The sequence below is a fragment of the Heloderma suspectum genome, chromosome 2, assembly GCF_057233095.1.
Source record: "Heloderma suspectum isolate Gila_16-S chromosome 2, 16-S_ref, whole genome shotgun sequence".
Lineage (NCBI taxonomy): Eukaryota > Metazoa > Chordata > Lepidosauria > Squamata > Helodermatidae > Heloderma > Heloderma suspectum.
This window is the reverse complement of record NC_139459.1, coordinates 100,901,591-100,926,325: the sequence shown is the minus strand read 5'-3', so window position 1 is coordinate 100,926,325 and position 24,735 is coordinate 100,901,591. Positions and strand designations below refer to the sequence as shown.

Sequence of the window (24,735 nt, the reverse complement as noted above, 5' to 3'; positions counted from 1 at the left end):
GGGTAGCACTGGGAGAGGAGGTTTCGGACCCGTGGCCACTCACTTGTGGGGTGCCACAGGGTTCCATCCTCTCCCCGATGCTATTTAATATCTATGTGAAGCCGCTGGGGGCTATCATCAGGAGGTTTGGGGTGTAGTGTCATCAATATGCGGATGACACACAGCTCTACCTCTCATTCAAATCTTCACCAAGGTTGGCCGTAGAATCCCTGTCCAAATGTCTGGAGACGGTGAGTGGCTGGATGGGGAGGAATAAGCTGAACCCTGACAAGACCGAGGTACTTTTGGCGGGAGACAAGAGGAGGCTGGGGGATGTTGACCTGGTGTTGAATGGGGTACAGCTACCCTTGAAAGACCAGGTCCGCAGCCTGGGCGTCATTTTGGACTCCCAGCTGTCCATGGAGGCTCAGGTGTCAGCTGTGAGCCGGACAGCGCTGTATCAACTCCATCAGATACGGCGGCTGCGCCCCTTCCTTCCCAACCATCTGCTCCCATCGGTAGTACATGCCCTGGTCTCCTCTCGTTTAGACTACTGTAATGTGCTCTACGTGGGGTTACCCTTGAAGACGGTTCGGAAGCTGCAGCTGGTACAGAACGCGGCGGCTCACCTGATTAAAGGCAGCCGCCAGTGAGATCACATCACTCCAGTGCTGAAGGAGTTGCACTGGTTATCAGTTGTTTTCCGGGCCAAATTCAAGGTGTTGGTTTTGACCTTTAAAATCCTATATGGTTCCGGCCCAGCCTATCTTAAGGAGCGCCTCCAGCAGCACCAGACAGGCCGCTTAGCAAGATCAGCCTCGGATGGCCTTCTCTCTGTCCCATCAGCCAGGACAGCTAGACTGGTGGGGACGAGGGAGAGGGCCTTTTCTGTGGTGGCCCCCACTCTGTGGAACTCCCTCCCTAGGGAACTCCGCCATCCCCCCTCTTTAATGAGCTTCCGTCGTGTATTAAAAACGTGGTTGTTCAGGCAGGCATTTGGGGTGGGTTACAGTATTTTAGAAAATGTTTTTACTGTAGAATTTTGTTTTAAACTGTTTTATTGTATGTTGTACATCGCCCAGAGTGGCTGGGTGACCAGCCAGATGGGCGATTAATAAAGTTAATAATAAATAAATAAATAAATAAGCAAGCCTTCCCTAACCTGGTGCCCTCCAGATGTATTCTATTACAATTCCCATCATCCCCAGCCAGCGGGGGGGCACCAGGTTGGGGAAGGCTGGCTTAGACAAACTGAAACCTGGTGTACTAGAGTACAGCATGCTTAGCAGAAAGAACTAAAGCTGGCCACGCATCTACAATAAATACAAAGATAATCTAAGAACTAATCTTAAATATTACGCAGAAACATAGGAAGAACTTTGTTTTTCATTTCAAAAGCTGCAAAGTCTGATAATAGACTGTTTCAAAACCGGTAAGATCATTATGCCTCAGCCCTTTCAAGCTTGACAATACCCTGATTCAAACACATAAAATGAAAGCAAACATTAAAAAGGAGTGCATTTTCCTTGCACCTATTCCTGGCGTCAAGTCAAGACATCAGTCAAAATGGAGCCCTCAGTAAAACCAGTAAAAGTACATGGACTACTTAATCCTTTTTCTTCGTTCTAAACAGGAAACAAAAATGACACAAATGATGGAATGGTCAGTTATCTGAACAGGATTAGGCATTAGAACTTTTAAGGAAGTACAGCTTGCAGTCTTCAGAATGCACATTTCCAACTACAGTAACTTCTGAAAACAGAACAACCTGGAACAGTCATGATGTCCTGGGATGCTTTTTGGACATTTCTCTTTCAGTGCAGATGCTGGTGCTCTTTTGGAGCCTGACAAAAGACAGTACAGAGCCACATGCCTACTCCAAGCCACTAATTTGAAACAAAGGCATTTTTGTAGCTAGATTAGTTCTTTTGAAATTATTTTCTCTTTCTTCTGCTGTTCTGTTAATGTTCAGCGTTGGCGTCCTCTTTCAAAAGAATACTAAAATAGAAAAACCATGAAAGCATGGGGAGAGGAATACTGAGCAACAATAGCCAGTTACTTTCAAAACTTTGCTCGCATTTTAACTTAACATATATGCTATTTAAACCTGAACAGCATTTAGCATAGTTACCAAAATGATTCAGTTTGAATAAACTACACAAATATACACTAATATTAGCTTATGACAGTAGCATGCTACCAAGATCTCCCTACTTCTCTAATAAGGCTAGGTCCAGGAGAATTCGCAAGCTATGAACTTGATCTTTTAAGCAACCCCATCCAGAACAGGCTCACATCCTATTGCTGGACCGATAGTCTTCCTAACCAATGGCACCTCTGTTTTGCCCAGATTTAATTTCACCCTCATTCAGGCCACCACTGATTCCAAACACCAATACAGAACCTCCATGGCTTCCCTAGAATATGATGGAAAGGAGATAGAGAGCTGTCTATCATCAATATACTGATGAAAACCCACTCCCTATCCATGGATAGTTTCATGCAGATTTTGAAAAGCATAGGGAACAAAATCTAACCCTGTGAACCTCAAAGGCCAGGGGGTTGAGCATGAGTCCTCCAGCACCACCTTCTGAAATCTACCTTCAAGGAAGGGCTGGAGACACCACAAAATCCCCCCTCCCAGCAAGTTGGCCCAGAAGGATATAATGGTCAGTGGCACAGAATGCTGCTGAAAAATCTTGCAGAACTATATAGCCCTTAAGGCAAAAGCAGGCAAAAGGTAGATCAGGGATAGGGTTGGGGTTTGGTATTGGTAGATTCCTGGGTGATTTGCAGTAGATAAGCAAGGATTTCCTGACTCCCATCTGTTTAACAATAGCAACAATAAAATGACTCCCCTTGCCCTAAACAGAAAAGAAGAAAGCTGGGGAGGGGGTTAACCATGAGTGGATTTTTGTTTGAGCTTCCTTCAGTTCTGGTAAAATTCCTGACTCACAATTCCTCAGTTCTAAGTTTATTTCTTTAGTATTTTCATCAGGGTTCTAGTAAAAACATAGATCCTGCAGGCCTAAAGTCCGCTGACCTACCTTAGAGGACTTCAATGTGAAAAACAAAACAATTGTTGCATGTAGGTAGCAAGTTAATTCAACCTCATAATTCTGCGACCATTCTTCTCAGGTTCAACAGTTATCCAAAGCCACACTTTCTGGCCAAGCGCAATACCAGGTCTGTTAGATGCCATGTTGTATTTTCTAGCTTTGCTGGTATGTACTTCTAGACACAACTGATATTACAGAAAGGGCACAATCCTTCCTATGCACGTTTAGACAGAGAGACGGCCTACAACTCCCAGCATTCCCCAGCCAATTGTAGGCCGTCTCTCTGTCTAAACATGCATAGGATTGTGCCCTAAACCACATGGCACTGCAAAGGAGCAGTTATCATGTCTACAGGGTAGTTTCAATGGCTCAATGCTGAGTTTTGAGTGCATCAGCAGCCTATTGCGCCCCATATGCTTACTGAATTTCGTTCATTAAAATACTGAATGTCATATGGTTTGTGATGTTTACTCATGCTAGTCCAAAACTGTATGTGCACCAGCACTTTGCCTATAGTAGTTGGTTAGGTCACTTTGTCATACTTGTTCCACTGTTTTCTGAACAAAAATACTACATATAAAGATACAAGCTACTGCCCCAGCTGGTGCACACTATCTTTCCTAAAGCGTATTCGCACCAGACTACATACAGGCCATGTTCAGATGTCACGATACCCCTTGGTGGTTTAATAATAATAATAATAATAATAATAATAATAATAATAATAATAATAATAATATAATACTCACAGTAGCTTATTTTTAAGTAGTCCACGATGCCCTGCCACACGCTCAGGCTAACAAGCTTCTGTGAGTAGCTTATTTTATTTTTTATTTCATTTATTTCATTTCTATACCACCCAATAGCTGAAGCTCTCTGGGCGGTTCACAAAAATTAAAACAAGATACAGCATAAAACGAGGACAGGAAGGCCTGGCGTGCTATGGTCCATGGGGTCACAAAGAGTCGGACATGACTTAACGACTGAACAACAACAGCAGCATAAAACAAAACAATATAAAATATGAAAGCTTAAAACCACAAAAGTACAACCAGAATAAAACCTAGCAGCAATGCAGAGATTTAAAATATAGATTTAATACAGCAGCGCTAAAAGACTGGGATACTAAAATGCTGGGAAAATAAAAAGGCACCGAAAGGAGTACAACGTAGGTTGCCATGCAATCCCCTCTAGGGAGCTCATTGCACAGCCAGGGTGCCACAGCAAAAGAGGCCCTCTTGCTGGTAGCCACCTGACTCAATTCCTTTGGCAGGGGCTTCTGGAGAAGAACCCCTGAAGATGATCTTAGAGTCTGGGCAGGAACATATGGGAGGAGGCAATCCTTCAGATAACCTGGCCCCAAGCTGTTTAGGGTTTTGAATGTCAATGCCAGCACTTTGAATTGGGCCTGGAAATGGACTGACAGCCAGTGCAGCTGGAAAAGTACTGCTGTAATGTGATCTCGTTGGCCAGTCCCTGTTAACAATCTCGCTGCCCTGTTTTGGACCAGCTGAACTTTCCAGACTGTTTTCAAAGGCAGCCCGACTTCAAACACATTGCAATAATCCAGACGAGAGGTTATCAGATAACTGTAGCTTGGCTATCTCTGTCCAGATAAGGGTGTACGTGGTATAAGCTGGTAAAAGGTACTCCATGCCACAGAGTCCACCTGTGCCTCAAAGTGATAGTTCTGAGTCCAGGAGTTACTGTGTGAAATTTGACTCCCGCCCCCACCCCCTACCCCGCTGCAGTCCTCCTGCCCCAGCAGTGGCGCTGTTTCACCTCTAATGTACTGGAAGTTCACAGGATCCGGACAAAACTTGATACACAGCATCCCCCAGTCAGGAGGCATCCGATCCATCATCAAAACCCACTCACGAAACAGTGAAAATCCCAAGTACAGCAGGGTTGTTATGAAAGCTTGGTGGTTTGCAGGATCAGGACCAAAGGTCACACACAGCATCTCCTAGTCAGGAGGCACCTGATGCACTATCAAAACCCTGTGCAATTATTCTCAAAGAAGTGAAAATCTCAGGTGAACCAATAAGTGGGGTGCTGGCTATAAAGCCTTGGGAGTTTGCAGGATCGGAACCAAACTTCATACACAGCTGTAGTGCTCTTTTGCTATATTGCTTTAGCAAATGAGCCCTGCAGCAGTGTATGAAGCTGTATCCCAATAGATACTGCCAACCTTCATACACAGCTGTAGTGCTCTTTTGCTCATTCACTAAAGCGCTCTTTCGCTAAAGCTCTTGCACCACAACTCTGCAGGCGACCAAAATAACCCACAGTGCCTGCCAGATGACATGATAACCCATGTAGGTTAAATAACTCCTACTACAGACCATGGCCCCTTCATGGATCACTGCCTTGTTGTGGCGAAGGGGCTTGCGTAACTCAGTGAAGCCATAAGCTATGCTGTGCAGGGCCACCCAAGATGGACAGGTCATGGTGGAGAGTTCTGACAAAATGTGGTCCACTGGAGAAGGAAATGGCAACCCACGCCAGTATTCTTGCCAAGAAAACCCCATGGAACATATCACAAGGCTAAAAGATATGACGCTGGAAGATGAGCCCCTCAGGTCGGAAGGTGTCCAATATACTACTGGGGAAGAGCAGAGGGAATTTCCAAGTAGCGCCAGAAAGAGTGAAGCGGCTGGGCCAAAGCCGAAAGCACACTCAGCTGTGGATGTGTCTTGTGGTGAAAAGAAAGTCCGATGCTGCAAAGAACAACATTGTTTAGGAACCTGGAATGTAAGATCAATGAATCAAGGTAAGCTGGAGGTGGTCAAACATGAGATGGCAAGACTGAACATCGACATCTTGGGAATCAGCGAACTCAAATGGACAAGCATGTGCGAATTTAATTCAGGTGAACATTATATCTACTACTGTAGGCAAGAATCCCTTAGAAGAAATGGAGTAGCACTCATAGTCAATAAAAGGGTGGGAAAAGCAGTACTGGGGGACAATCTCAAAAATGATAGAATGATCTCAGTACGAATCCAAGGCAAACCATTCAACATCACAGTAATTCAAGTCTATGCCCCAACCACTGAGGCCGAAGAGGCTGAGGTTGATCGGTTCTATGAAGACCTACAACACCTTCTAGAACTAACACCAGAAAAAGATGTCCTCTTCATCATAGGGGATTGGAATGCTAAAGTAACTTCCTAAAGTAGGAAGTCAAGAAATCACCGGGATAACAGGCAAGCATAGCCTTGGTGTACAAAATGAAGCAGGACAAAGGCTAATAGAGTTTTGCCAAGAGAACACGCTGATCATAGCAAACACTCTTTTCCAACAGCACAAGAGGTGACTATACACATGGACATCACCAGATGGTCAATATCAAAATCAGATTATGTACTTTGCAGCCAAAGATGGAGAAGCTCCATACATTAAGTGAAGACAAGACCTGGAGCTGACTGTGGCTCAGATCATGAGCTTCTTATCGCAAAATTTCGGCTTAAATTGAAGAACGTAGGGAAATCCACTAAACCATTCAGGTATGACCTCAATCATATCCCTTATGAATATACAGTGGAGGTTTAAGGGATTAGACCTGATAGACAGAGTGCCTGAGGAACTATGGACGGAGGTCCGTAACATTGTTCAGGAGGCAGCAACTCAATCCATCCCAAAGAAAAAGAAATGCAAGAAAGCAAAGGGGCTGTCTGATGAGGCTTTACAAGTAGCTGAGGAAAGAAGGGAAGCAAAAAGCAAGGGAGAAAGGGGAACATATACGCAACTGAATGCAGAGTTCCAGAGAACAGCAAGGAGAGACAAGAAGGCCTTCTTAAATGAAAAATGCAAAGAAATCGAGGAAATCAATATAATGGGAAAGACTAGAGATCTTTTCAAGAAAATCGGAGATCTCAAGGGACCGTTTTGTGCAAAGACGGGCAAGATAAAGGACAAAGAAGGCAGGGACCTAACAGAAGCAGATGAGATTAAGAAGAGGTGGAAAGAATACACAGAAGAACTATACAGGAAAGATCTGAATGTCCCTGATAGCCATGATAGTGCACTCACTGAACTTGAGCCGGACATCCTAGAGAGTGAAGTCAAGTGGGCCTTAGGAAGCATTACTAACAACAAAGCTAGCAGAGATGACAGTATTCCAGCTGAGCTATTTAAGATCCTAAAAGACGATGCTGTTAAAGTGCTGCACTCAATATGCCAACAAATCTGGAACACTCAACAGTGGCCGCAAGACTGGAAAAGGTCAGTTTCCATTCCAGTTCCAAAGAAGGGCAATGCCAAAGAGGGTTCAAACTACCATACAATTGCGCTCATTTCACATGCCAGCAAGGTGATGCTCAAAATCCTACAAGCTAGGCTTCAGCAGTATGTGAACCGAGAACTACCGGAAGTACAAGCTGGGTTTCGAAGAGGCAGAGGAACTAGAGATCAAATCGCCAACATTCGCTGCATCATGGAGAAAGCAAGAGAATTCCAGAAAAATGTCTCTTTCTGCTTCATTGACTACGCTAAAGCCTTTGGTTATGTGGATCACAACAAACTCTGGCAAATTCTTAAAGAGATGGGAGTACCAGACCACCTTACCTGTCTCCTGAGAAACCTGTACGAGGGTCAAGAAGCAACAGTAAGAACAAGACATGGAACAACCGATTGGTTCAAAATTGGTAAAGGAGTACGACAAGGCTGCATATTGTCACCCTGCTTATTTAATTTATATGTAGAGTACATCATGAGAAACGCCGGGTTGGATGAATCACAGGTCGGAATTAAGATTGCCGGGAGAATTATCAACAACCTCCGATACGCAGACGATACCACCCTAATGGCAGGAAGCGAAGAGGATCTGAAGAGCCTCTTGTTGAGGATGAAAGTGCAAAAGCTGGTTTGAAACTCAACATTAAAAAAACTAAGATCATAGCATCTGGCCCCATCACTTCCTGGCATATAGAAGGGGAAGAAATGGAAGCAGTGACAGATTTTATTTTATTTTCAGGAAAAGACCCTGATGCTGGGAAAGATTGAAGGCAAAAGGAGAAGGGGATGGCAGAGGATGAGATGGCTAGATAGCATCACCGATGCAATGAATATGAACTTGAGCACGCTCCGGGAGAGAGCGCAGGACAGGAAGACCTGGCGTGCTATGGTCCATGGGGTCACGAAAAGTCGGACACCACTTAACAACTGAAAAACAACAACAACAACAGACCATGGATTATCAGAGTGGGTTATTTTAGGCAAAGAGGCCATCGTGGATTAAAAAATTCCTGACAGGTGACACAATAACCCACAATGGGTTAAATAAACCATTGTGGGTTATTTAATTCATCATGGGTTATTGTGTCATCTGAACCCAGTGAAAATGTCTGTTGCACTGGATGGTTTCATATGTGCTAAGATGTCCTACTGAGGCCTTTCTCCAGGTGCCTTCTTAATCTGCAGTATGTTATATAACAAAGTAAAGGGCTTTTTTGGCGGTGGTGCCCTAGTTATGGGATGCCTTCCCTAAAGGCTTGCCTGGTTCCTACATTTCCCTCTTTTCAACACCGGGCAAAAACATTCTTATTTAACCAGGCATTTTAATTTGTTGTAAGCTTTTTAACTGCTAATGATTTTATCTGCTGTTTTATTGCTTGGTGATATAATTGATTTTACACTGCTCTGAAATCCTGATAGGATGAAGGACAGTATTTAAATGTTTTAAATAAATATGGATTCATGTAAATCTAAATGCATACTGTAGGCAGTTTCTAAGGCAATGGTCATTTCAAGCATATCAAAAAAGAATAGCTAAAACGGCTATCTGAATCAAAGTTTGTTTTTGACCTATTACTGGCAGAAAAATTTACCTGGGGAAAAGAGAACATTATGAGAAACATTTTTGCTCAATAAGGTTCATGCCCCAGACAGGTCAAAACCACAAAGGAAAAGCTGGGAAGTTTCTATGGAATTATAGAAGTAAAAACAAGATGTCATCATAAATGCAAACAGGACAAATTAAAAGAGTACAATAGCCAATCTGAGTACAGTAAGCAGTCACATCATATATCATGTTTAACTGTTAAACTATAAAAGTAAAGGGAAGGTACTAGGTGGGGTTGCTCCAGAGTGGGAGTAATCTCTGCTGGCTGAAATCTGTATTGATAATGTTTGCACTGTGCTTTGCCTTGTTTTCCTTTCCTGTTGTAACCTTTGTCAACAAATACCACTGTATTAATTTCTTTTTATAGTTGTCTAAAATGCATCTGCTTGATGTTAATAAATGTTTAAAATATGATCTATGAGCATCTATTTATGAAGTAACTGTGTTGAGTGTAAAATGTCATAGTCCTTTTCAGCATCAGAAAAACCACATCTCTATGGACCCAGATATAGAGACAGGAAGTAGGAGCCTGCCAAGATAACGGGAGGTCTGCTTAATTAGGTTTACTATCCGTAACTTATTTCTCCTAAAGTACAAGGAGGCTTGAACACCCCGAATCCCTTAACACCAACTAAATTTTATTTCATATTACTCGCAGAAGAGGACTAGAAATCTGTCCGTAGCATCAGCTGAGACATGAATCTCACAATGCATCAAAAATAGGGGGACCCACTCTTATTCAATGCAGTCAGTCAATTCTATTGCAATATAGCAATTAGCTATTCTAACCCAACCATTATCACTGACAATTAACAGAGAACACACATCAACCAGTGGTACTCCAGGAAGAAAAATATACCAATGTAGTTTCACATTTGTCTCTACAGCCCTTGCACACATCCTGCATGTCTAAAACAAGGAATGTAGCTGTTCTAAGGGTTACAAATTAATTAAGAGCTATTATAAGTATTATATTCAAGGTCCAAGTATATGACATCCTTAATATATAGAATATCCTTTGCCAACTGGGTGTCTTCAAGATGTTTTGGAAAACAGCTCCCATCATTCCAGCCAGCATGGGAAAATTACTGAAGCAAACTCTATTCTTCTTAGGAATGCTCTCCCCAAACTGCCAAGTTGGAGAACTTTAACTGCACCCAAGAAAAGGCTACCTTCATTTGATATTAGGTAAATCAACTAACTACTTGGGAATTATAAAGATAAGAAGGAGTTAAATAGCATACAGCTTACATCCTTCAGCCACTGAGACTTGGCTCTATCATGACTTATTGTATTCAACACAAGTGGTTTAATTAATCAAATATGGTTGGTTGTACATTCTTCCTCATGGCTCATTTTCACTACTTAGTAAGAAATGCTGTATTCAAAAGATATCTGAACTACAACACACATAATACTTGGAGGACCAGATCAAAACTGTTTCTTGTCCCCTTACATGCATACAGCTAGCTATCCGGTTACACATGAAAGCAAGTACAAGAGTTTGTACAGGCTACAGTACCAGCTATTAACATGCATTAGATACAATAACGCCTTAAGTAACTATCAAACTAGCAATGTGGTGGCTCACAATAATCACAAGACTATAAAACCTCATCTGATATGGTAAAAATAAATCCCATACAGTTTCAACAACCTGAGGCTGCTCTCTACAATACCTTTTATCCTTGGGTACAGATATCCAAGAATAAAATATATTCATGGAGTCAGTTGTGAAAAGCATATATAAACCATGGCTGGGTTCTGAGTTGAGCACCTGCCAATGGAAGGGGGATGGTGAGAAGCTACTTTGATTTATCCCCCTGAAACTCTGCTCCAGAGAATTGGGGGCCCCTCCAAAACAGTGACGAGAGAGCTGCAGGGGAGGGAGGAATTGCCAAAAATTGCCTCCTCCTTCTGCCAGTGGGATCCTCTACTGGGTCTTTGAATGGAAGGAGACCCTGTGTTTGTGGACAGCTAGTTAGGATCTAAGTCCATAACTTTTCTTTTAACACACACACAGGTAGGAGAGTTTACCGGGTGCTACGTGCATGTATTTAGGAACACAGGAAACTGCCCTATTGATCACTGATCCATCTAGCCCAGTACTGTCAACACTGACTGGCAGTAGCTCTCTAGGGTTTCAGGCAGAAGGCTTCGCCAGCCCTACCTAGAGATATTGGCGATTGAACCTGGAACCTTCTGCATGCATGTGCTCCATCACTGAGCTATATGGCTCATGAGCTACTGATCTGAAAAGGGATAAGCCACTGTACTCAAGTACAAAACTTGCCATAAGCAGCAATCCATAGACATCACATTGGAACATATTTTTTTTAAAATACGCAAGCCTAGGGGTGGAGACCCCTCCCCCACCCCCACAGAACTGTGTCCACTTACACTGACCATGCAGCAAGTTCCATGTGGAAGTGGGACAGACTCCCGTGCATGCTTTCAAACCACTGCAGAAGTCTCGCCTGCTGAAAGTATGGTGGCACTGGAGTACATAATAAGACCAGGGCTGTCTCCCAACTAAAGAAACCTTAGCTGATTAAGAAATCTTAGTTGATTAATCACATCAGTTTTTAGCTAACTGATTAAATAAATCAATTAAATGTGTATACAATTAAAACCAACAATTCTGAATCAAGAAGTATACTTTACAAACAGCCTTCCCCAACCTTCGATCATCAGCTGATGTTGGACTATACATTTCATCATCCCCAGCCAACATGGCTAATGGCCAGATGATGGGAGTTGTAATTTAGTATCTGGGTACCCAAGTTGGGGCAGGCTGCTTTAGAAGACAATGCACCCATGTGCCATAGTCAACATATTCTTAGAAGAGATTACATTCCGTCCCATTCAAGAGAAAAGGGAGAATGCCTCTTCTGATAGTACTAGCCATCTGCAGTTTTAAGTACTTGTATTAAAAATACATTTCTGAAAGAATCAGGAGCACCTTTTTAGTATTTATTAATTAAATACTGTAGCCCTAAGCAAAAACCAGTTCAGATAACTTAAATTCCATGGTGATGACACCACATACTGAGTGGAAGTCATCCACAATTTGAAGGGAAAAGGTCATCTGAATAAAGCTGACTGTACTGATGTTTGTGCTATAACTGCTTTACAACTAGCCTTAAGCTACAGTCTTTTATTATTGGTTTGCTGGCTTCACCCACAGATTTCCCATTGATTTGCTTTATGGTGGCTTGTTTAAGCATTTTACAGAGCATATTGCATTAAGACTGTAAAAACTCATTTCTGTATCCTTGCTGCCAATATTATCCTTCATAGCAGATCGAGCAATATAAACATCAAGACTAGATCAAAGCTGGTCAGGTTTTTAATCCTTGTGTGTCACTTTGAATGTGTTGTGGTGGAAGAGTTATGTAAATAAGTTTCCCTTTTATTTCATAAAATCACTTTTGTAAAGTCTTCCCAAACACATTATAATTCAATTGTTATTAGGAATTCACAAAATGAGAATGTTCCATTTAGTTTCCACAAGAATCCACACATGCCAGAAGTCAGCACACAATCCTGGATAAGAGCTTTTATACTTACCACTAAATTAAGAATTCAAGACGCAGGGGTTTTTTAGCCAGATATATCATGATGATTCACGTAAAGTGTCACAGAAAGTTATCCGTGTGCAGCTTTCTTTGATTGTTAATATTTTCTTTGATGCAATTCATCAAATAGGAGACAGGGTGGCTGGAGAGAGGAGAGGCTTCTATTTCCTAGTGCAGTTATTATTTAATGAAGGTGGTGCTGAGTGCCTCTTTCTCCTGCAGCACCACCAGCTATAAACAGGGAAGAGCTGTAGGCACCATGGTACAGTGCACGCCTTGCATGTAAAAGATCCCAGGTCCATTCCTGGCATGTTCAGATAGGGCTAGGAAAGACTACTGTCTGAAATCCCAGAAAGCTGCTGCCAGTCAGTGTAGACCAGGGGTGGGAATGTACAGCCCTCCAGATATTGTTGGACGGCAACTGCCATCATCCCTCACCATTGGCTATGCTGGCTAGGGCTGATGGGAGTTGCAGTCCAACATCTGGAGAGTCACATATTCCCCACTCCTGGTACAGACTAAGGGTAGCATCCAATGGGGCACTTACACCCTCACTGATTCCTTTCCACCCCGCTGATTCCCTCCTGCAAGTGGTAGGTCCCGCCAATTCCATTGCACAAGTGGAGCCCACCACTTACACAAGGGAGAGTTAATGCTTCCTAGGGGAAGCCCTGAAACAAGCTCGTTTCTGGAAGGAGGCAGGTTGGAGGAGCTCCTTCATGTGAGCTCCGCCAACCTGCCTCTTTCCAGAAATGAGCTTTTTCACTCATTTTGGGGTGCCCTGGAAGTGGCGGGGGCCACTTGTGCAATGGACTGGTGGGATATTTGACGGGGATACAAGAATTGGCAGGGATGTAAGTGCCCCTTTAGATTCTGCCCAAAGGGTGGAAAACTGTGGCTCTCCAAATGCTGTTGGTCTCCAACAGGGATGATGGGAGTTATTTCTTTTATTTATACTGCTCCACATCCAAAGATTTCAGAGCGGTGAATAGCAGATAGGATACAAGAATAAAACCAAGTTAAAATAATTACTATTCTAAAAAAAGAAACAAGAGTTCTGTTGTAGCCCAGCAACAGGGATGTCAGGGATGATGGGAGTTTTAGCCCAACAACATCTGGGGGGCCACAGGTTCCCTCCCCCCCAAGTGTAAATAGTACTGAGCTAGATGGACCAATAGTCTGACTCAGCCTAAGGCAGCTTCCTAGGTTCCCATCCCAGCAGCAGCAGTCTGACAAAGTAACTTGTGGACTGCTTCCTTCTTGCAATGCCAAGGGGAGTGGAAAAGGCTAAAGCAGAGGTCCCCGGCCTCATGCCCTCCAGATGTGCTGGACTGCAACCCATGCTTCCCAGCCAGCATGGCCAATGGCACCGTTGGCTGGGAATGATGGGTGCTGAAGTTACACACATCTGGAGGGTACCGGGCTGGGGGAGCCTGGGGTTTTACTTTACTGTTTTGCAAGAGAGCAGAGAAGAGGGCGTCTTTAAATCAGCTGAGGGGCAGCAGATATGCAGGTGGTCACTGCTGCTTGCAGCAAGCAACCTGCTGAGGAATACGGGAGGCTGTGTTCCTCTGAGGCACTTTCTTGAGGTGAAGTGCTTGTGAGAGGCAGGAGAAAGGCTGCAGGAGCAGGCTAAGGTTTGAGTTTTTCCGCTCTCCTCCCCACCCCCTTTAAACACGGAGAAGTACAAAACGATAACCTGGCCCAACTGACAGGTAGCAGCGGTTGAGGCGAAATATTTTAGAGCTGGCAGGCAGGACCCAAACAACCAAGCCGGAGTAGCAGCAAAATCAGAGCAAAAGACGAGAGGAAAAGCAACAGTGAAGGGCAGCGCTGGGAAAACTTGTGGGATCCAGATTACACCGGGAGCGGAGCGACGGCCGTTCGGCGTTCACTCCCCAAAACAGAACCGGGAGAAAAGGACGGGCGTGTGGACGCACGCTTGCCACGGATTTATCGCTAGCCCGGGTCACCCCGCCGTACTCACAATCCGGGTGATGGGCGAGCGGGGAGGGCGGCCTCTTCCACTCTCTTTCAGGGGAAGACGAGGCTTTTTGCTCCTTTTCGTTCACGACTGCGAGGGTGGCTGGGGGGTGCTGCGGGTTTTGAAGCAATCTCCGGTGATGCAGAGGAGGAGAGGCGGGCAGGCAGAAGAGGAAGGCGGACGGGAGGAGGAAAGGCAACAATGCCCGGAGGGAGGCGAGGCAGGGGGGGAGAGAACAAAAAGGCGAGGCAGACGATAAGGCAGGATGGGAAGCCTCGAGGGGGCGGCGGCGGGAGGCAGAGCGGGGAGTCCGGCGGGCGAGAGCGGGGGCAGCCTGGAAGCGCTCGCGAGGAGAGCGAAGCGCGGGGCGCCCGGAGAGCGAGCGCGCGAGGCAGCGGGGGCGAGGGTCTGCCGACCGAGCGCCGGCGCCTGAGCAGGAGGAAGGCGACACTCACCGTGGCCTCGGGGACGAGCGGCGGGCGGGCGGCGGCGGCGGCGGCGCGGTCAAGGCGGAGGCATGGTGCTGCCCCTCCTCGCGCGCGCCCGACGCACCCGGCTCGCCCCGACTTCTGCCCGCACGCAAATGGCACCAGGCGCCCCCCGCCTTCCTCCCGCCCTGCTGGCGGGGAAATCGCCCCGCCCGACGCAACGCGGCTCCGCCTAGCCGGCGGCAAGCGCCTCCTGTGACGCCGCCGCCTCCCCCGCCGCCGCGCCCCCTCCCTCCCTCTCCCCCCGCTTCACAGGGCGGAGGAGGAGCTGCCCCGAGCGCCGCCCCCCGCTCCGGCCCGGCTGCTGGAGGAGGAACAGAGGGAAGCGGCGAGCGCGGCGGCTTCGCGCCCAGCCCCAGCGGGGCCGGGAAGGAAGCCCTCGTGGGGCGGGGCTTCGGGGAAACCCTCTCTGGGCCAAGGCGCGAGTGCGCCCTTCGCGGACGCCCGCGCGCGGCGAGACTCGGTTTTCTGGGGCGGGTTGCCTCTTCCTCCCGGCCCTGTGCGCTTTTACTCGGGAGTGCCCGACCGAATGGGACTACAGTTACTGGCTAGGACTGGCGCCTTAAGGGGTACCCCCTCCCGAGCAAGGCTGAAAGTAGCGGGAGACCAGTGCGCAAACACACGCACTTTCCTCTCGATCTGCGGCCGCCTCGGGTCAAAGAGGTTCTGCAGGGAGTTGGAACCGTACCACGTCCTGCAGCAACTGTTTACTGGAGTGAGATTCAAAACTCCCCCTTCCAATTCTCTGAGGAAAACACACGCACAAAACTGACACCAACTCTGTCTCTCACTCTGAGCAAAGGTCAGGCGGAGCGGGCGCATCCGACCCGATGTCCGTACACCCCTGCAACGGGCCCCTCTTCTGTTTTCCCCCTTTCCTCCTCGGGCTCTCGGGTCGTCCGTCTGCAATCGATCCCGAAGGGAAAACGCATCCATGCCAAAGTAGGGCGCGATGTCGCTTGCCTGCGAAATAGCCCTTCCTCAAATTCGATCCTCGAGGCGGGCTTGCCCAGAAGGCAGCGTTCAATGGGGCTTGCTTCCAAGTCCATGTGCCGAGGGTCGCAGCACCCGTGTTTCAAGTGGCAGAGTACTCTCGGGGTTGTCCCCAATGTTAGTCCTACTTAGAACTGAAATGGATGGGACTTAAGTCCGACTAACATTGGATACAACCCACGGGAGGCTGGTGGCTCCCATGTCGGTGGGGCTGCGCATCCATTCTGGGTTTCAGTCGGAACCAGCCAGAACTCTGAAGGAGCTATCCGAGGTGCTGAACCCTATCCCCCAAAGAGGTCCAGCACTTTGGATAGCACCTTTAGAGTTCTGGCTGGTTTTGACTGAAACCGAGAATAGATGCACAGCCCCACCGAAATCAGAGCCACCAGCCTCCGCTGATGCACCCCGCTGTCTTCGCAAAAGCCGGCATCTGGTCCCGCTTCACCAGCACTTCGCTGCTTTCCGCTGTCTGCAGTAGCAAAGTCCAGCTAAGGATTTCTTAACTTCCCCCAAGCAAAGGCTTGCCGGGGGGCTCCCGCGGCGCTACTCCCGCTCGCTCGTTCTACGTCCTTGGTGTTTTCGTGCGAAGTAGCGCGGCCTGGCGCACGGAAATTCAATCCGCGCTATACACTCGTTAAGGGCGCAATCCTATGCATGTTCAGACAGGAAAAAGTCCTACAACTCCCAGCATTCCCCGGCAAGTGGGGAATGCTGGGAGTTGTCGGATGTTTTTCCCGTCTGAACATGCATAGGATTGCGCTTTTAGTCTATCAGGGTGCCCGGGCCTCTGTTGCTTCGTCTTCGCCGCAACCGACCGGTACGGCTGCGCCAGGGGTGTCGCGGCACCTCTGAGTCATCTGCAGCCTATAATAGCAAGGGCTTTTTTTGGAGAGGGACGCTCCCTTGTCTGAATCTCTCGCCCCACCCGCGCCCGCATCTTTCTCGGAAGGGCCGGGCTTGGCGCTGTCGCTGGCTGCACCCGCGTCCCGGCCGGCCGGCCAGCCGCCCCCTGGCTGCGCAGGCCCCGCATGGGCCTCTAGTGGCCAAATGGAGAATCTGCTGCCAAACTGGTTTACGTGTCTTTTGTCTACGCTGCACGGGCGGTGCAGGATTAGGGTGGCTCTCCAGATCTGGTCGTGATGAACTTCCGGAGACGAACGTCTTAACGGTGGTGTGGAAATAAACACATGATAGCAGTAGAAGTCATGGAGGACAAGGCTAATAGGCACGCAAGAAAGGGCCTTCTCTTGTATTCCCCCCCACCCCGCGCGCTGTAGCACGCACTCCCTCAAGCACTAGGATGAGCTCCCTCTCTCTTGGCCACTAGAAGGAGAGTGAAGACAGTCTTTTCCATTCAGCCTTTTAAAATGGGCAGTTTACATGTTTTTACTGTGCTTAATGTTCTTGTTTTTATTGTCCTAAGGTTTTATTGTTTTAAATGGTTGTACACCGCCTTGATGGCTGTTTAGCAGATCAGGTGGTATATAAATGTTAATAAATAAATAGTTAAGCGAAATAAATACTAGTCATGATAGGTAAATATTATCTGCGGTACCGGAGGCTTTATGCGTCTCAGTACCAGATGCTTGAGAACATGAGTGGGAGGGTGCTGTTATGCTCCAGTGTGGGCTTCTCATGGGCGTCTGGTTGGCCACTGTAAGAACAGAATGCTGGATTCGACAGGCTTTCGGTCTGATTCGGCACAGCTTGCTTCTTCTTAGGGCGCAGTCCTATGCAGGGTTGGACAGGAAAAAGGCCTACAACTCCCAGCATGCTGGGGACATGCTGGGAGTTGTAGGCCATTTTTCTGTTTAAACCTGCATAGGACTGCACTTTTAATTTCTTAATAACAGTAAGAAAATCTTTATTTACTTCTTATCTACTTCCTAGCCATTATCTCCTCTTCACAACTAGATCCATGTTAAGACTTTTCTGCACATTTTAAAGGTAACCTCAGTGAGGACCCCTATTGCTACAGTAGCAGTGCATTGTGTTGTTGATAAAGTCAGAGTCAGAGACCTCCTGCGGTTACTTCTGCAAAACTGTCTTTTATGATTCCGTTTTCATTCATTCATTTAAAATGCTGTTCTAAAAAAATCTCCAAGTGGATGTGCCTGAGTGCACAAGCAGCTCTGCACTGTACCTAAGACACCATTCACTGCAAGTACTAGGGTCAGACCACACGGCATAGGTCTGGGGCCCCGTGGTGTGGGAGGACCCCCAAATGACCCCAAAGACAGGTGGCAGATGGCGTGTATTAAAGGAAAGCGCTGCATCGGCAGTCGAGGCTGCAACTGTCCAACACTTTATTTAAATCAAAGTATTTTCCCAAATGTGAGAGTGGCAGCAAGCTGGACCAATCATCTCGCTGCCTTTTGGAGGTCCAATTAGGGTAGTTGAGCTGTGAGAGGCCTGCTCCTTTGCTCCTCCAGTGCCCTTATTGGCTGCCCATCTTCAAAGAAGTGTCTCATTGGTTCAGCTTATTGCCACACCTAAGAAAATACTTTGATTTAAAATGGTGTGTGGTTGCAGCCTCAAATGCTGCAGCACTGTCCTTTACTGAACACCATAGTTTGCCCTACCACCACGGTTGCCTGTCTGGGGGCTGTTTGGTGCTGCCTCCACCACCTGCTCCCGCTGCTGGGAAGAGTGGGAGGGAGGGAAGAGACTGGGGAGGAAGGGAACAAATGGGTCTCTTTTCCTAGCTTTTTTCTCCAGGACATTTTACAGAGGTTGTTAGGTGTGCCAGAGCTTTGCTCTGACAACCCCTGTGCAATGTTTTGAAAAAAGAAAGGAAAAGAGACCTGTTTGTTCCCTTCCTGCTGCCATCTGCTAAGTGGGGATGGGGGTGGGGGTGGGAGAGCAGGCAAGCAAGCCACCAGGATGGGGGTGGAGAGACAGCGGGGCAGCAAAGCATCTTTGGGGCCACTCAGAGTTGGCAGCACTGCTGACGCCATGGGCTGTGCTTAGACATGCAGCAGAGTGAGGTGGTAGAATTGGACCAGGATGACTTTGAGCCACTAGTAAAGGATGCCCCTTTTGAATGTTAAATACATGTATACGTACACCTCCCTACAAATAGAAAACAATGACCTTGGGAAGAAAGGTCCTAGCACAGCCCTTTATCCACTTGTGTGGTTTTCTATCTGGGTGGTGTTTTAATGAGTGATCCCCCCCACCCACAGTCTTTGAAATGGTACAGTCCATTTTAGCACCTCAGCATGCTACCACTTCATTCTACTGCATGTGTGTGCCGGACCAGACACAACTGGGTCACAACCTGACTCAAGGTGGTCTACACCATTAGCCGTGGTGTCAACCATCACTACTACTACCATACACATACAAGGCCAAAAAGGAAGAATTTCGATCCCATCATGCCTGCATGAACTTAAGATGGCCACAGATCTAAAAATGCTGAAGGATACTGGCAGACTATACTGTCAAATTATCACTTTGCCGAACATCAACAATTTTTAACAATGCTAGGGTTGTGAAATTACACAGAAGCTGTGTCCGTTTCTCAGAGATGCATCTATCATTCAATTATGATAGAATTGGGAATGGGTGGGGGATATAATTGTCATGCCACACACTGCAATCCTGTGTGTACTTATAATTAGGCATAAAGCCCACTGAAATCCAGGCGCTCACCTATGATTAAATATCGATAGTACCAGGCTGACAATAGTATAACAGACAGAAAGTTCATCTGAACTACACAGTATCACAGAGTTTGCAGGTCTCAACCCCTAATGTTTGGAGGTGGTTCTTATTCAGAAGACCACCATTCTTCACCCTTTCAGGATTCTTGCAACTTAATTCCCATGGTACCCTTTGACATGATACAATCAGCACATGGTGATTTTTCCTAAAAGGGCATCTTCACAAGGAAGAGCAGAAATGACAACAGGAAGCTCACTGTAACCACTAAGAGCTGCCTGCTGACGCAATAGGAAAGAGCACTGCAATGTGTAACAGGATGTGTCTGTTTGAGTCTTACCACAAGGAGGTGTTAAAGCAGCCTTCCTGGACCTGGTGCTGTCCAGATATTTTGGACTACAGTGCCCAGCATTCCTGATGAATGTCTGCTAGCTGGGGCTGATGGGAGATGAAGTCCAAAACATCTGGAGGGCACCAGGATGGGAATGGCTGTGTTAATGTAACTACCACAAGGCAAAACTGGCAGGAAATCCAAAAATTTTTTGGATTTCCTGCCAGCAATAGTGATTTCAGGTAGTACCAAAGGTGGGGAGAAGACAGCAGGCTAGCACCCAAACGTCCCAGAGAAACTCCATAACCACACAGCCACAGGAACATATAGAAAGACTTGTGATGGGGCCTTCGTACATACCCAGCTTCCTCTCCCCCAGCCCTGTGTATGATGCCCTTGGAGCCATGGTAAAGAGGCCAAATGTGTGGCTATATTCCACCAGAACTCTCCAGAGATGCCCAGTTCAATCCCTGGCCATAGCCTTACCGGGAAACGGACTGGGATGAGATAAACAACAATAAGAAGATGATAGGGGGTACAGGATGATGGGGAGCCCGACGCTGAGGCATTGACTCTTCCCGTGTAAGGTGCTTACCTGTGTAAGGTGGCTTGTCCTTGCACCTCCAGCTGTAGCAGAAGAGCTGAGATTCAAAGAACCACCATTCAGGGGAGCAGGTGGATATTTATGTCCTTCATCAAGGTCTCTGTAAAGGTTCTGAACACTGTTAGAGCTAGGCCCTTCCCAGTTTGTGGTGAGCATTGGCTGTTTGGGCAGAGTGCCCTTTCAGCAGTGTACCAATCCCCAAATGCCCTCTTGTGTGCTCCTAAGTTCAGAGGAGAGGAGGACAGAATGATGTTGCCCTAAGACACACACTTGGATAGAGGAGGCCTGCATTCCCCAGCTGGGTCTGATATACCCCTGGCTGCAGAGCTGGTTGGAATCGCATCCTCCACTACAGCTGTGGGGGTGCTAAGGGAGCAATCATCATCTGGGGTTCTTCATTGACTTGAAAGGGAATGTTTTAACATATGCCATCTCCTTCGCAGGCATAACGATCCAAAATGTAGGGCCATGCATAGGATTCCTCATAAGATTCCACTTCACTGCCTTACACACACACCCGACCCCAGCTTTCCCCATGGATGATGTTTCTACTGGCAGTGACATCCTGCTGACACAAGGGTATCACTACAACAGAATTCATTTTTCAGTCCATAGCCCTGTGTACTATTAGTGTGGGCTCTCCCACACTGGAGGCGTTCAAGACAAGGCTGGACAGCCATCTGTCAGGGATGCTCTGACTTGGATTCCTGCATCGAGCAAGGGGTTGGACTCGATGGCCTTGTAGGCCCCTTCCAACCCTACTATTCTATAACTCTGTGATTCTAGTGCAGGACTTAGGATCAATTCCATCTTGCCCAGCATTGATAAATTGAAGAATAGGATCTTTCTGTAAATGTTTTCTTCAGGCACTCACAAGAGAAATAGCACATCATCTTTTCACTGAATCCCCATGTCTACTTGTATAGCTGTGTGGCTGGTAGTACAGAAATCAAGACTGCAGTTAGATGCTCAAGCAAATGTGTGCTGGGGTTAAAACGTAAGAAGCGCTCCATAATTCTGTTTTCTGTAGTTTCCATGTGTATTGATTTTACATTCTTCTGCTGAGCTGTGATTAGGTAAATAAGTCAATTCAGTGTAAAATATTAAACCAAAGATGTTGCTTTTCTTTCTCATAAATGCCAAATATTTGGTGGTAGAAATCTGGATTCTGCAGTGAGTTAACACCCTGTTCTGTTCTGTAAACAGTGTTGTTTGTTCCACTGAAAATATAGCAGATTTCCATAACCTTGAGAAACCTGAGCACTTGTATAAGAATATAAAGTACTGGACTTTTATAGCCAAAGTTGGAAACAGAACTAGAGAAAAATCAATATAATCTAGAATCAGAAAACCTGAGACCAAATGGCAGAATGATTTCTCATCAAAAGCAAAGTACAACTAGCTTGATCTCTCAATTGTCAGAATCCTGTACACTCTGATATGATCGTTGTGACAATATTTCAACATTTGACTTAAATGGAATGTAACATAATTATAATTTTTAAAAGTACATAATAGAATAAAATACTTTTTATACTTACCTGCTTGGTTAGGAATATCCAAACTACTGAAAATGCAGAAAATTGAAGCAGTGGTTTGTCATTTCAGCTGCTGTTTGCTATCTATATGGAGAGTTAACAAATGAGCAAATGATTGTTTTTGCTTACAGAGAAGAAAGAATATAAAGGCTTGATCCAGCAACAGGAAGAGCATTATCTGTCACACTCTCTGTTCAGGATGTCATGGCAGACTCTTATTTTTCTGACTTACAAAAACAGGAATTGTCTCATGTGACACATTAATGGGAGCCAAATATTAGTAAAGTGATTCTTCTTCGACCATTTGAGTCACAAGCATTACTGCCATCATAAGTGGTGCTTTTCAAAGTAAAGTGAGTTACAGCACAATCCTATGCATGCCTACTCAAAAGTAAGCCCTATTGCGTTAAGTGCTTACTCCTAGGTAAATGCATACAAGGATGACACTGTTTAATGTAAGGACCTAAATCTATACTCGAGTTTATACTTTTGGCATTGCAGATTATGAAAGGCTGACTGGGTTTGCAATGACATGACAACCCGTAGCAGGTGACAAGCCATGATGGGTTGTTGTGTCATGTGAACCTGGACCAATTCCCACAAGGTGGCTTGTGCATGGGCCACAAGCCACCCTAGCAACTCATGGCTTGTTCTTGGGGTTGTTCAACCCACGATGGATTGCTGTGTTGTCTGGGCCTGGCACTGCCAACCCATGATGGACTGTGGGCACTGGCATGTTAGCTGCATGGCAAGAGCAGCAGAAACCACTGCCACTCTTGCCGAGTGACCTCACCCATGAGTGAGTGACACCCCCTCTAATGGTGCCCAAGCGGTACTTTGGAGGGTCTACCACTTCTTCGCTAACCCTTAAACAAAAATCTGCCACCAAAAATTTCCTGCTCACAGTTTGTGGCTTAAAAAAATAAATCCCTCCCCACATTTGTGCAAATTGGGGCTGAAATGTTATTTTTGCCCTGGTAATCTGCGTGAATGTCCCTGTAATTTTTTCTAATTGTTGGATTTACGAAGTTGCCAAGTGCGCAGCTCTGACTGTCCAAAATAGATCAGCTTGTCTTGTGTTGTACCGTGTATGTGTCAGCTGTCAAACATACAGTGTAACTTTGGATCCAAGCTATTATATGTTACAGTGGTTCTCTTCTGGTTTCTATCCTGTATGAAAAACATTGATGCATGCATCGGAATAGCATGAGCCTCAACGGTGCTTTTAGTGCCATGCTTTAAAAACATTGAGAATAAAATGTATGGCCACTACACAATATTTTTCTTCATCCAGACATCTACAGACGTAGAGTCTGGAAGAAGGTTGAAAACGTCAGTTCCAACATGACCAGAGATTCCTGAAAGACGCTTGATATGTTTTTGTCATTGGCAACTATGCCAACGATTACTGGAAAGCTAGAATGTCTGTGATGCAATCTTACTCATGGGTCCCTGGAGAACCTCTCTGAATACAATTGGTTTACATGCACACCTATCTTTCAAAAAGGGGATTTAAAATGACAACAACTTTTAGAATACACAAATCCTTTTAATGATACATGACATCACTGTTTAATTCCTGAAGGACCACTGTAAGCTAAAGGAAAAATAAAACCTAGGAAACCTGCCTAATAAAGAATATGACATGATACATTCCTACCCATGCTCTGAGATCATAACCAGAGCCTGAGGCCCTGCTCTGAGTGCCCCCACATACTGAGATGGGGCGGGGAGGTGGCTACTTGTGAGTGGGCCTTTTCAGTGGTAGCCCAGTTGTGGAATGCCCTCCCCAGAGAACTCTGCCTGGCACCTTCTTTGTTGGTTGTTTGGTGTCAGGCAAAATTCTTTTCTATTCTCTCAGGCCTTTTAACTTACTGTACACTCTATTGCCCGGATTTAACTGTTTATATTTCCACGGATTTCTAAAAAATCTTTTTAGTACTGTTTTTTGTATCTTTTAGTCTCCATTATCTTATACTGGATTTGTGGCTCCTATTAGTTTTTATTGTATTTAATTGTCTGTTATTGATTTTATTGTGTTTTAATTTGCATTTATGTATGTCACCCTGAGAGCTTTGACTATAAGGCAACTTGCAAGATGAGTGGATGAATGAATGAATGAATGAATTAATAAATAAAATCATAATTTGTAACTGGAATCTAGTATTTCTTCTTCTTTGGGGTACACATAATACGGAACTTCAATAGGATGAGAGAACATGGAAGAAAATGATTAATTTGACAGCTGCTTCATAATAGCTTTGTGGATGATTCAGCCACAGATTTAAGCACTTTAAAAGTCTATTGATTTTAAGCATTTGCTTAATTCTGTCTGAATGAAATCACTGCAATTTTTAAAATGCGTAACTGTAAGTACATTGCACTTTTTCTCCTTGCAGTATAAGCCAATTGTTTCTTCTCTACAAAACATTTCATGCCAGACTCTTAATATTCCTTGTTTTGATGCTACAAAAATACACTTACTAAAGAAGCCAAGTGGACAAATTTCAACATTTTATAAAGTTCTTCCATAGTACTCACTTGTCAGTGCAGAAAAATGCAGGACCCAATAAAAGAAGTGTGTGTGTGTGTGTTTGTGAGTGTGTGTGGCTGCTAATAAAAGTTAAGGTCAACTAAACAAATATCTCTTATAATTTGTCTTCCTCTTTCCCT

The 24,735-nt window shown here is 45.6% G+C and overlaps 1 protein-coding gene across 6 annotated transcripts in view; it reads right to left on the bottom strand.

Annotated features, from left to right (window-relative positions):
- The window catches only part of CEMIP2 (cell migration inducing hyaluronidase 2), an 89,602-nt gene extending 67,423 nt beyond the window's left edge, over nt 1-22,179 (bottom strand). For 4 of the 6 annotated variants that reach the window (XR_014787765.1, XM_084834318.1, XM_084834321.1 and 1 more), the window contains exon 1: nt 14,901-15,026. The gene's annotated coding sequence lies outside the window, so the exon portion shown is untranslated. Of the gene's footprint in view, nt 1-14,448; nt 15,027-20,515; nt 20,625-22,065 lie in introns of those variants that run through there. The other 2 variants (XM_084834320.1, XM_084834319.1) reach the window with 2 other exon arrangements.
- Between the last annotated feature and the right edge of the window lie 2,556 nt (nt 22,180-24,735).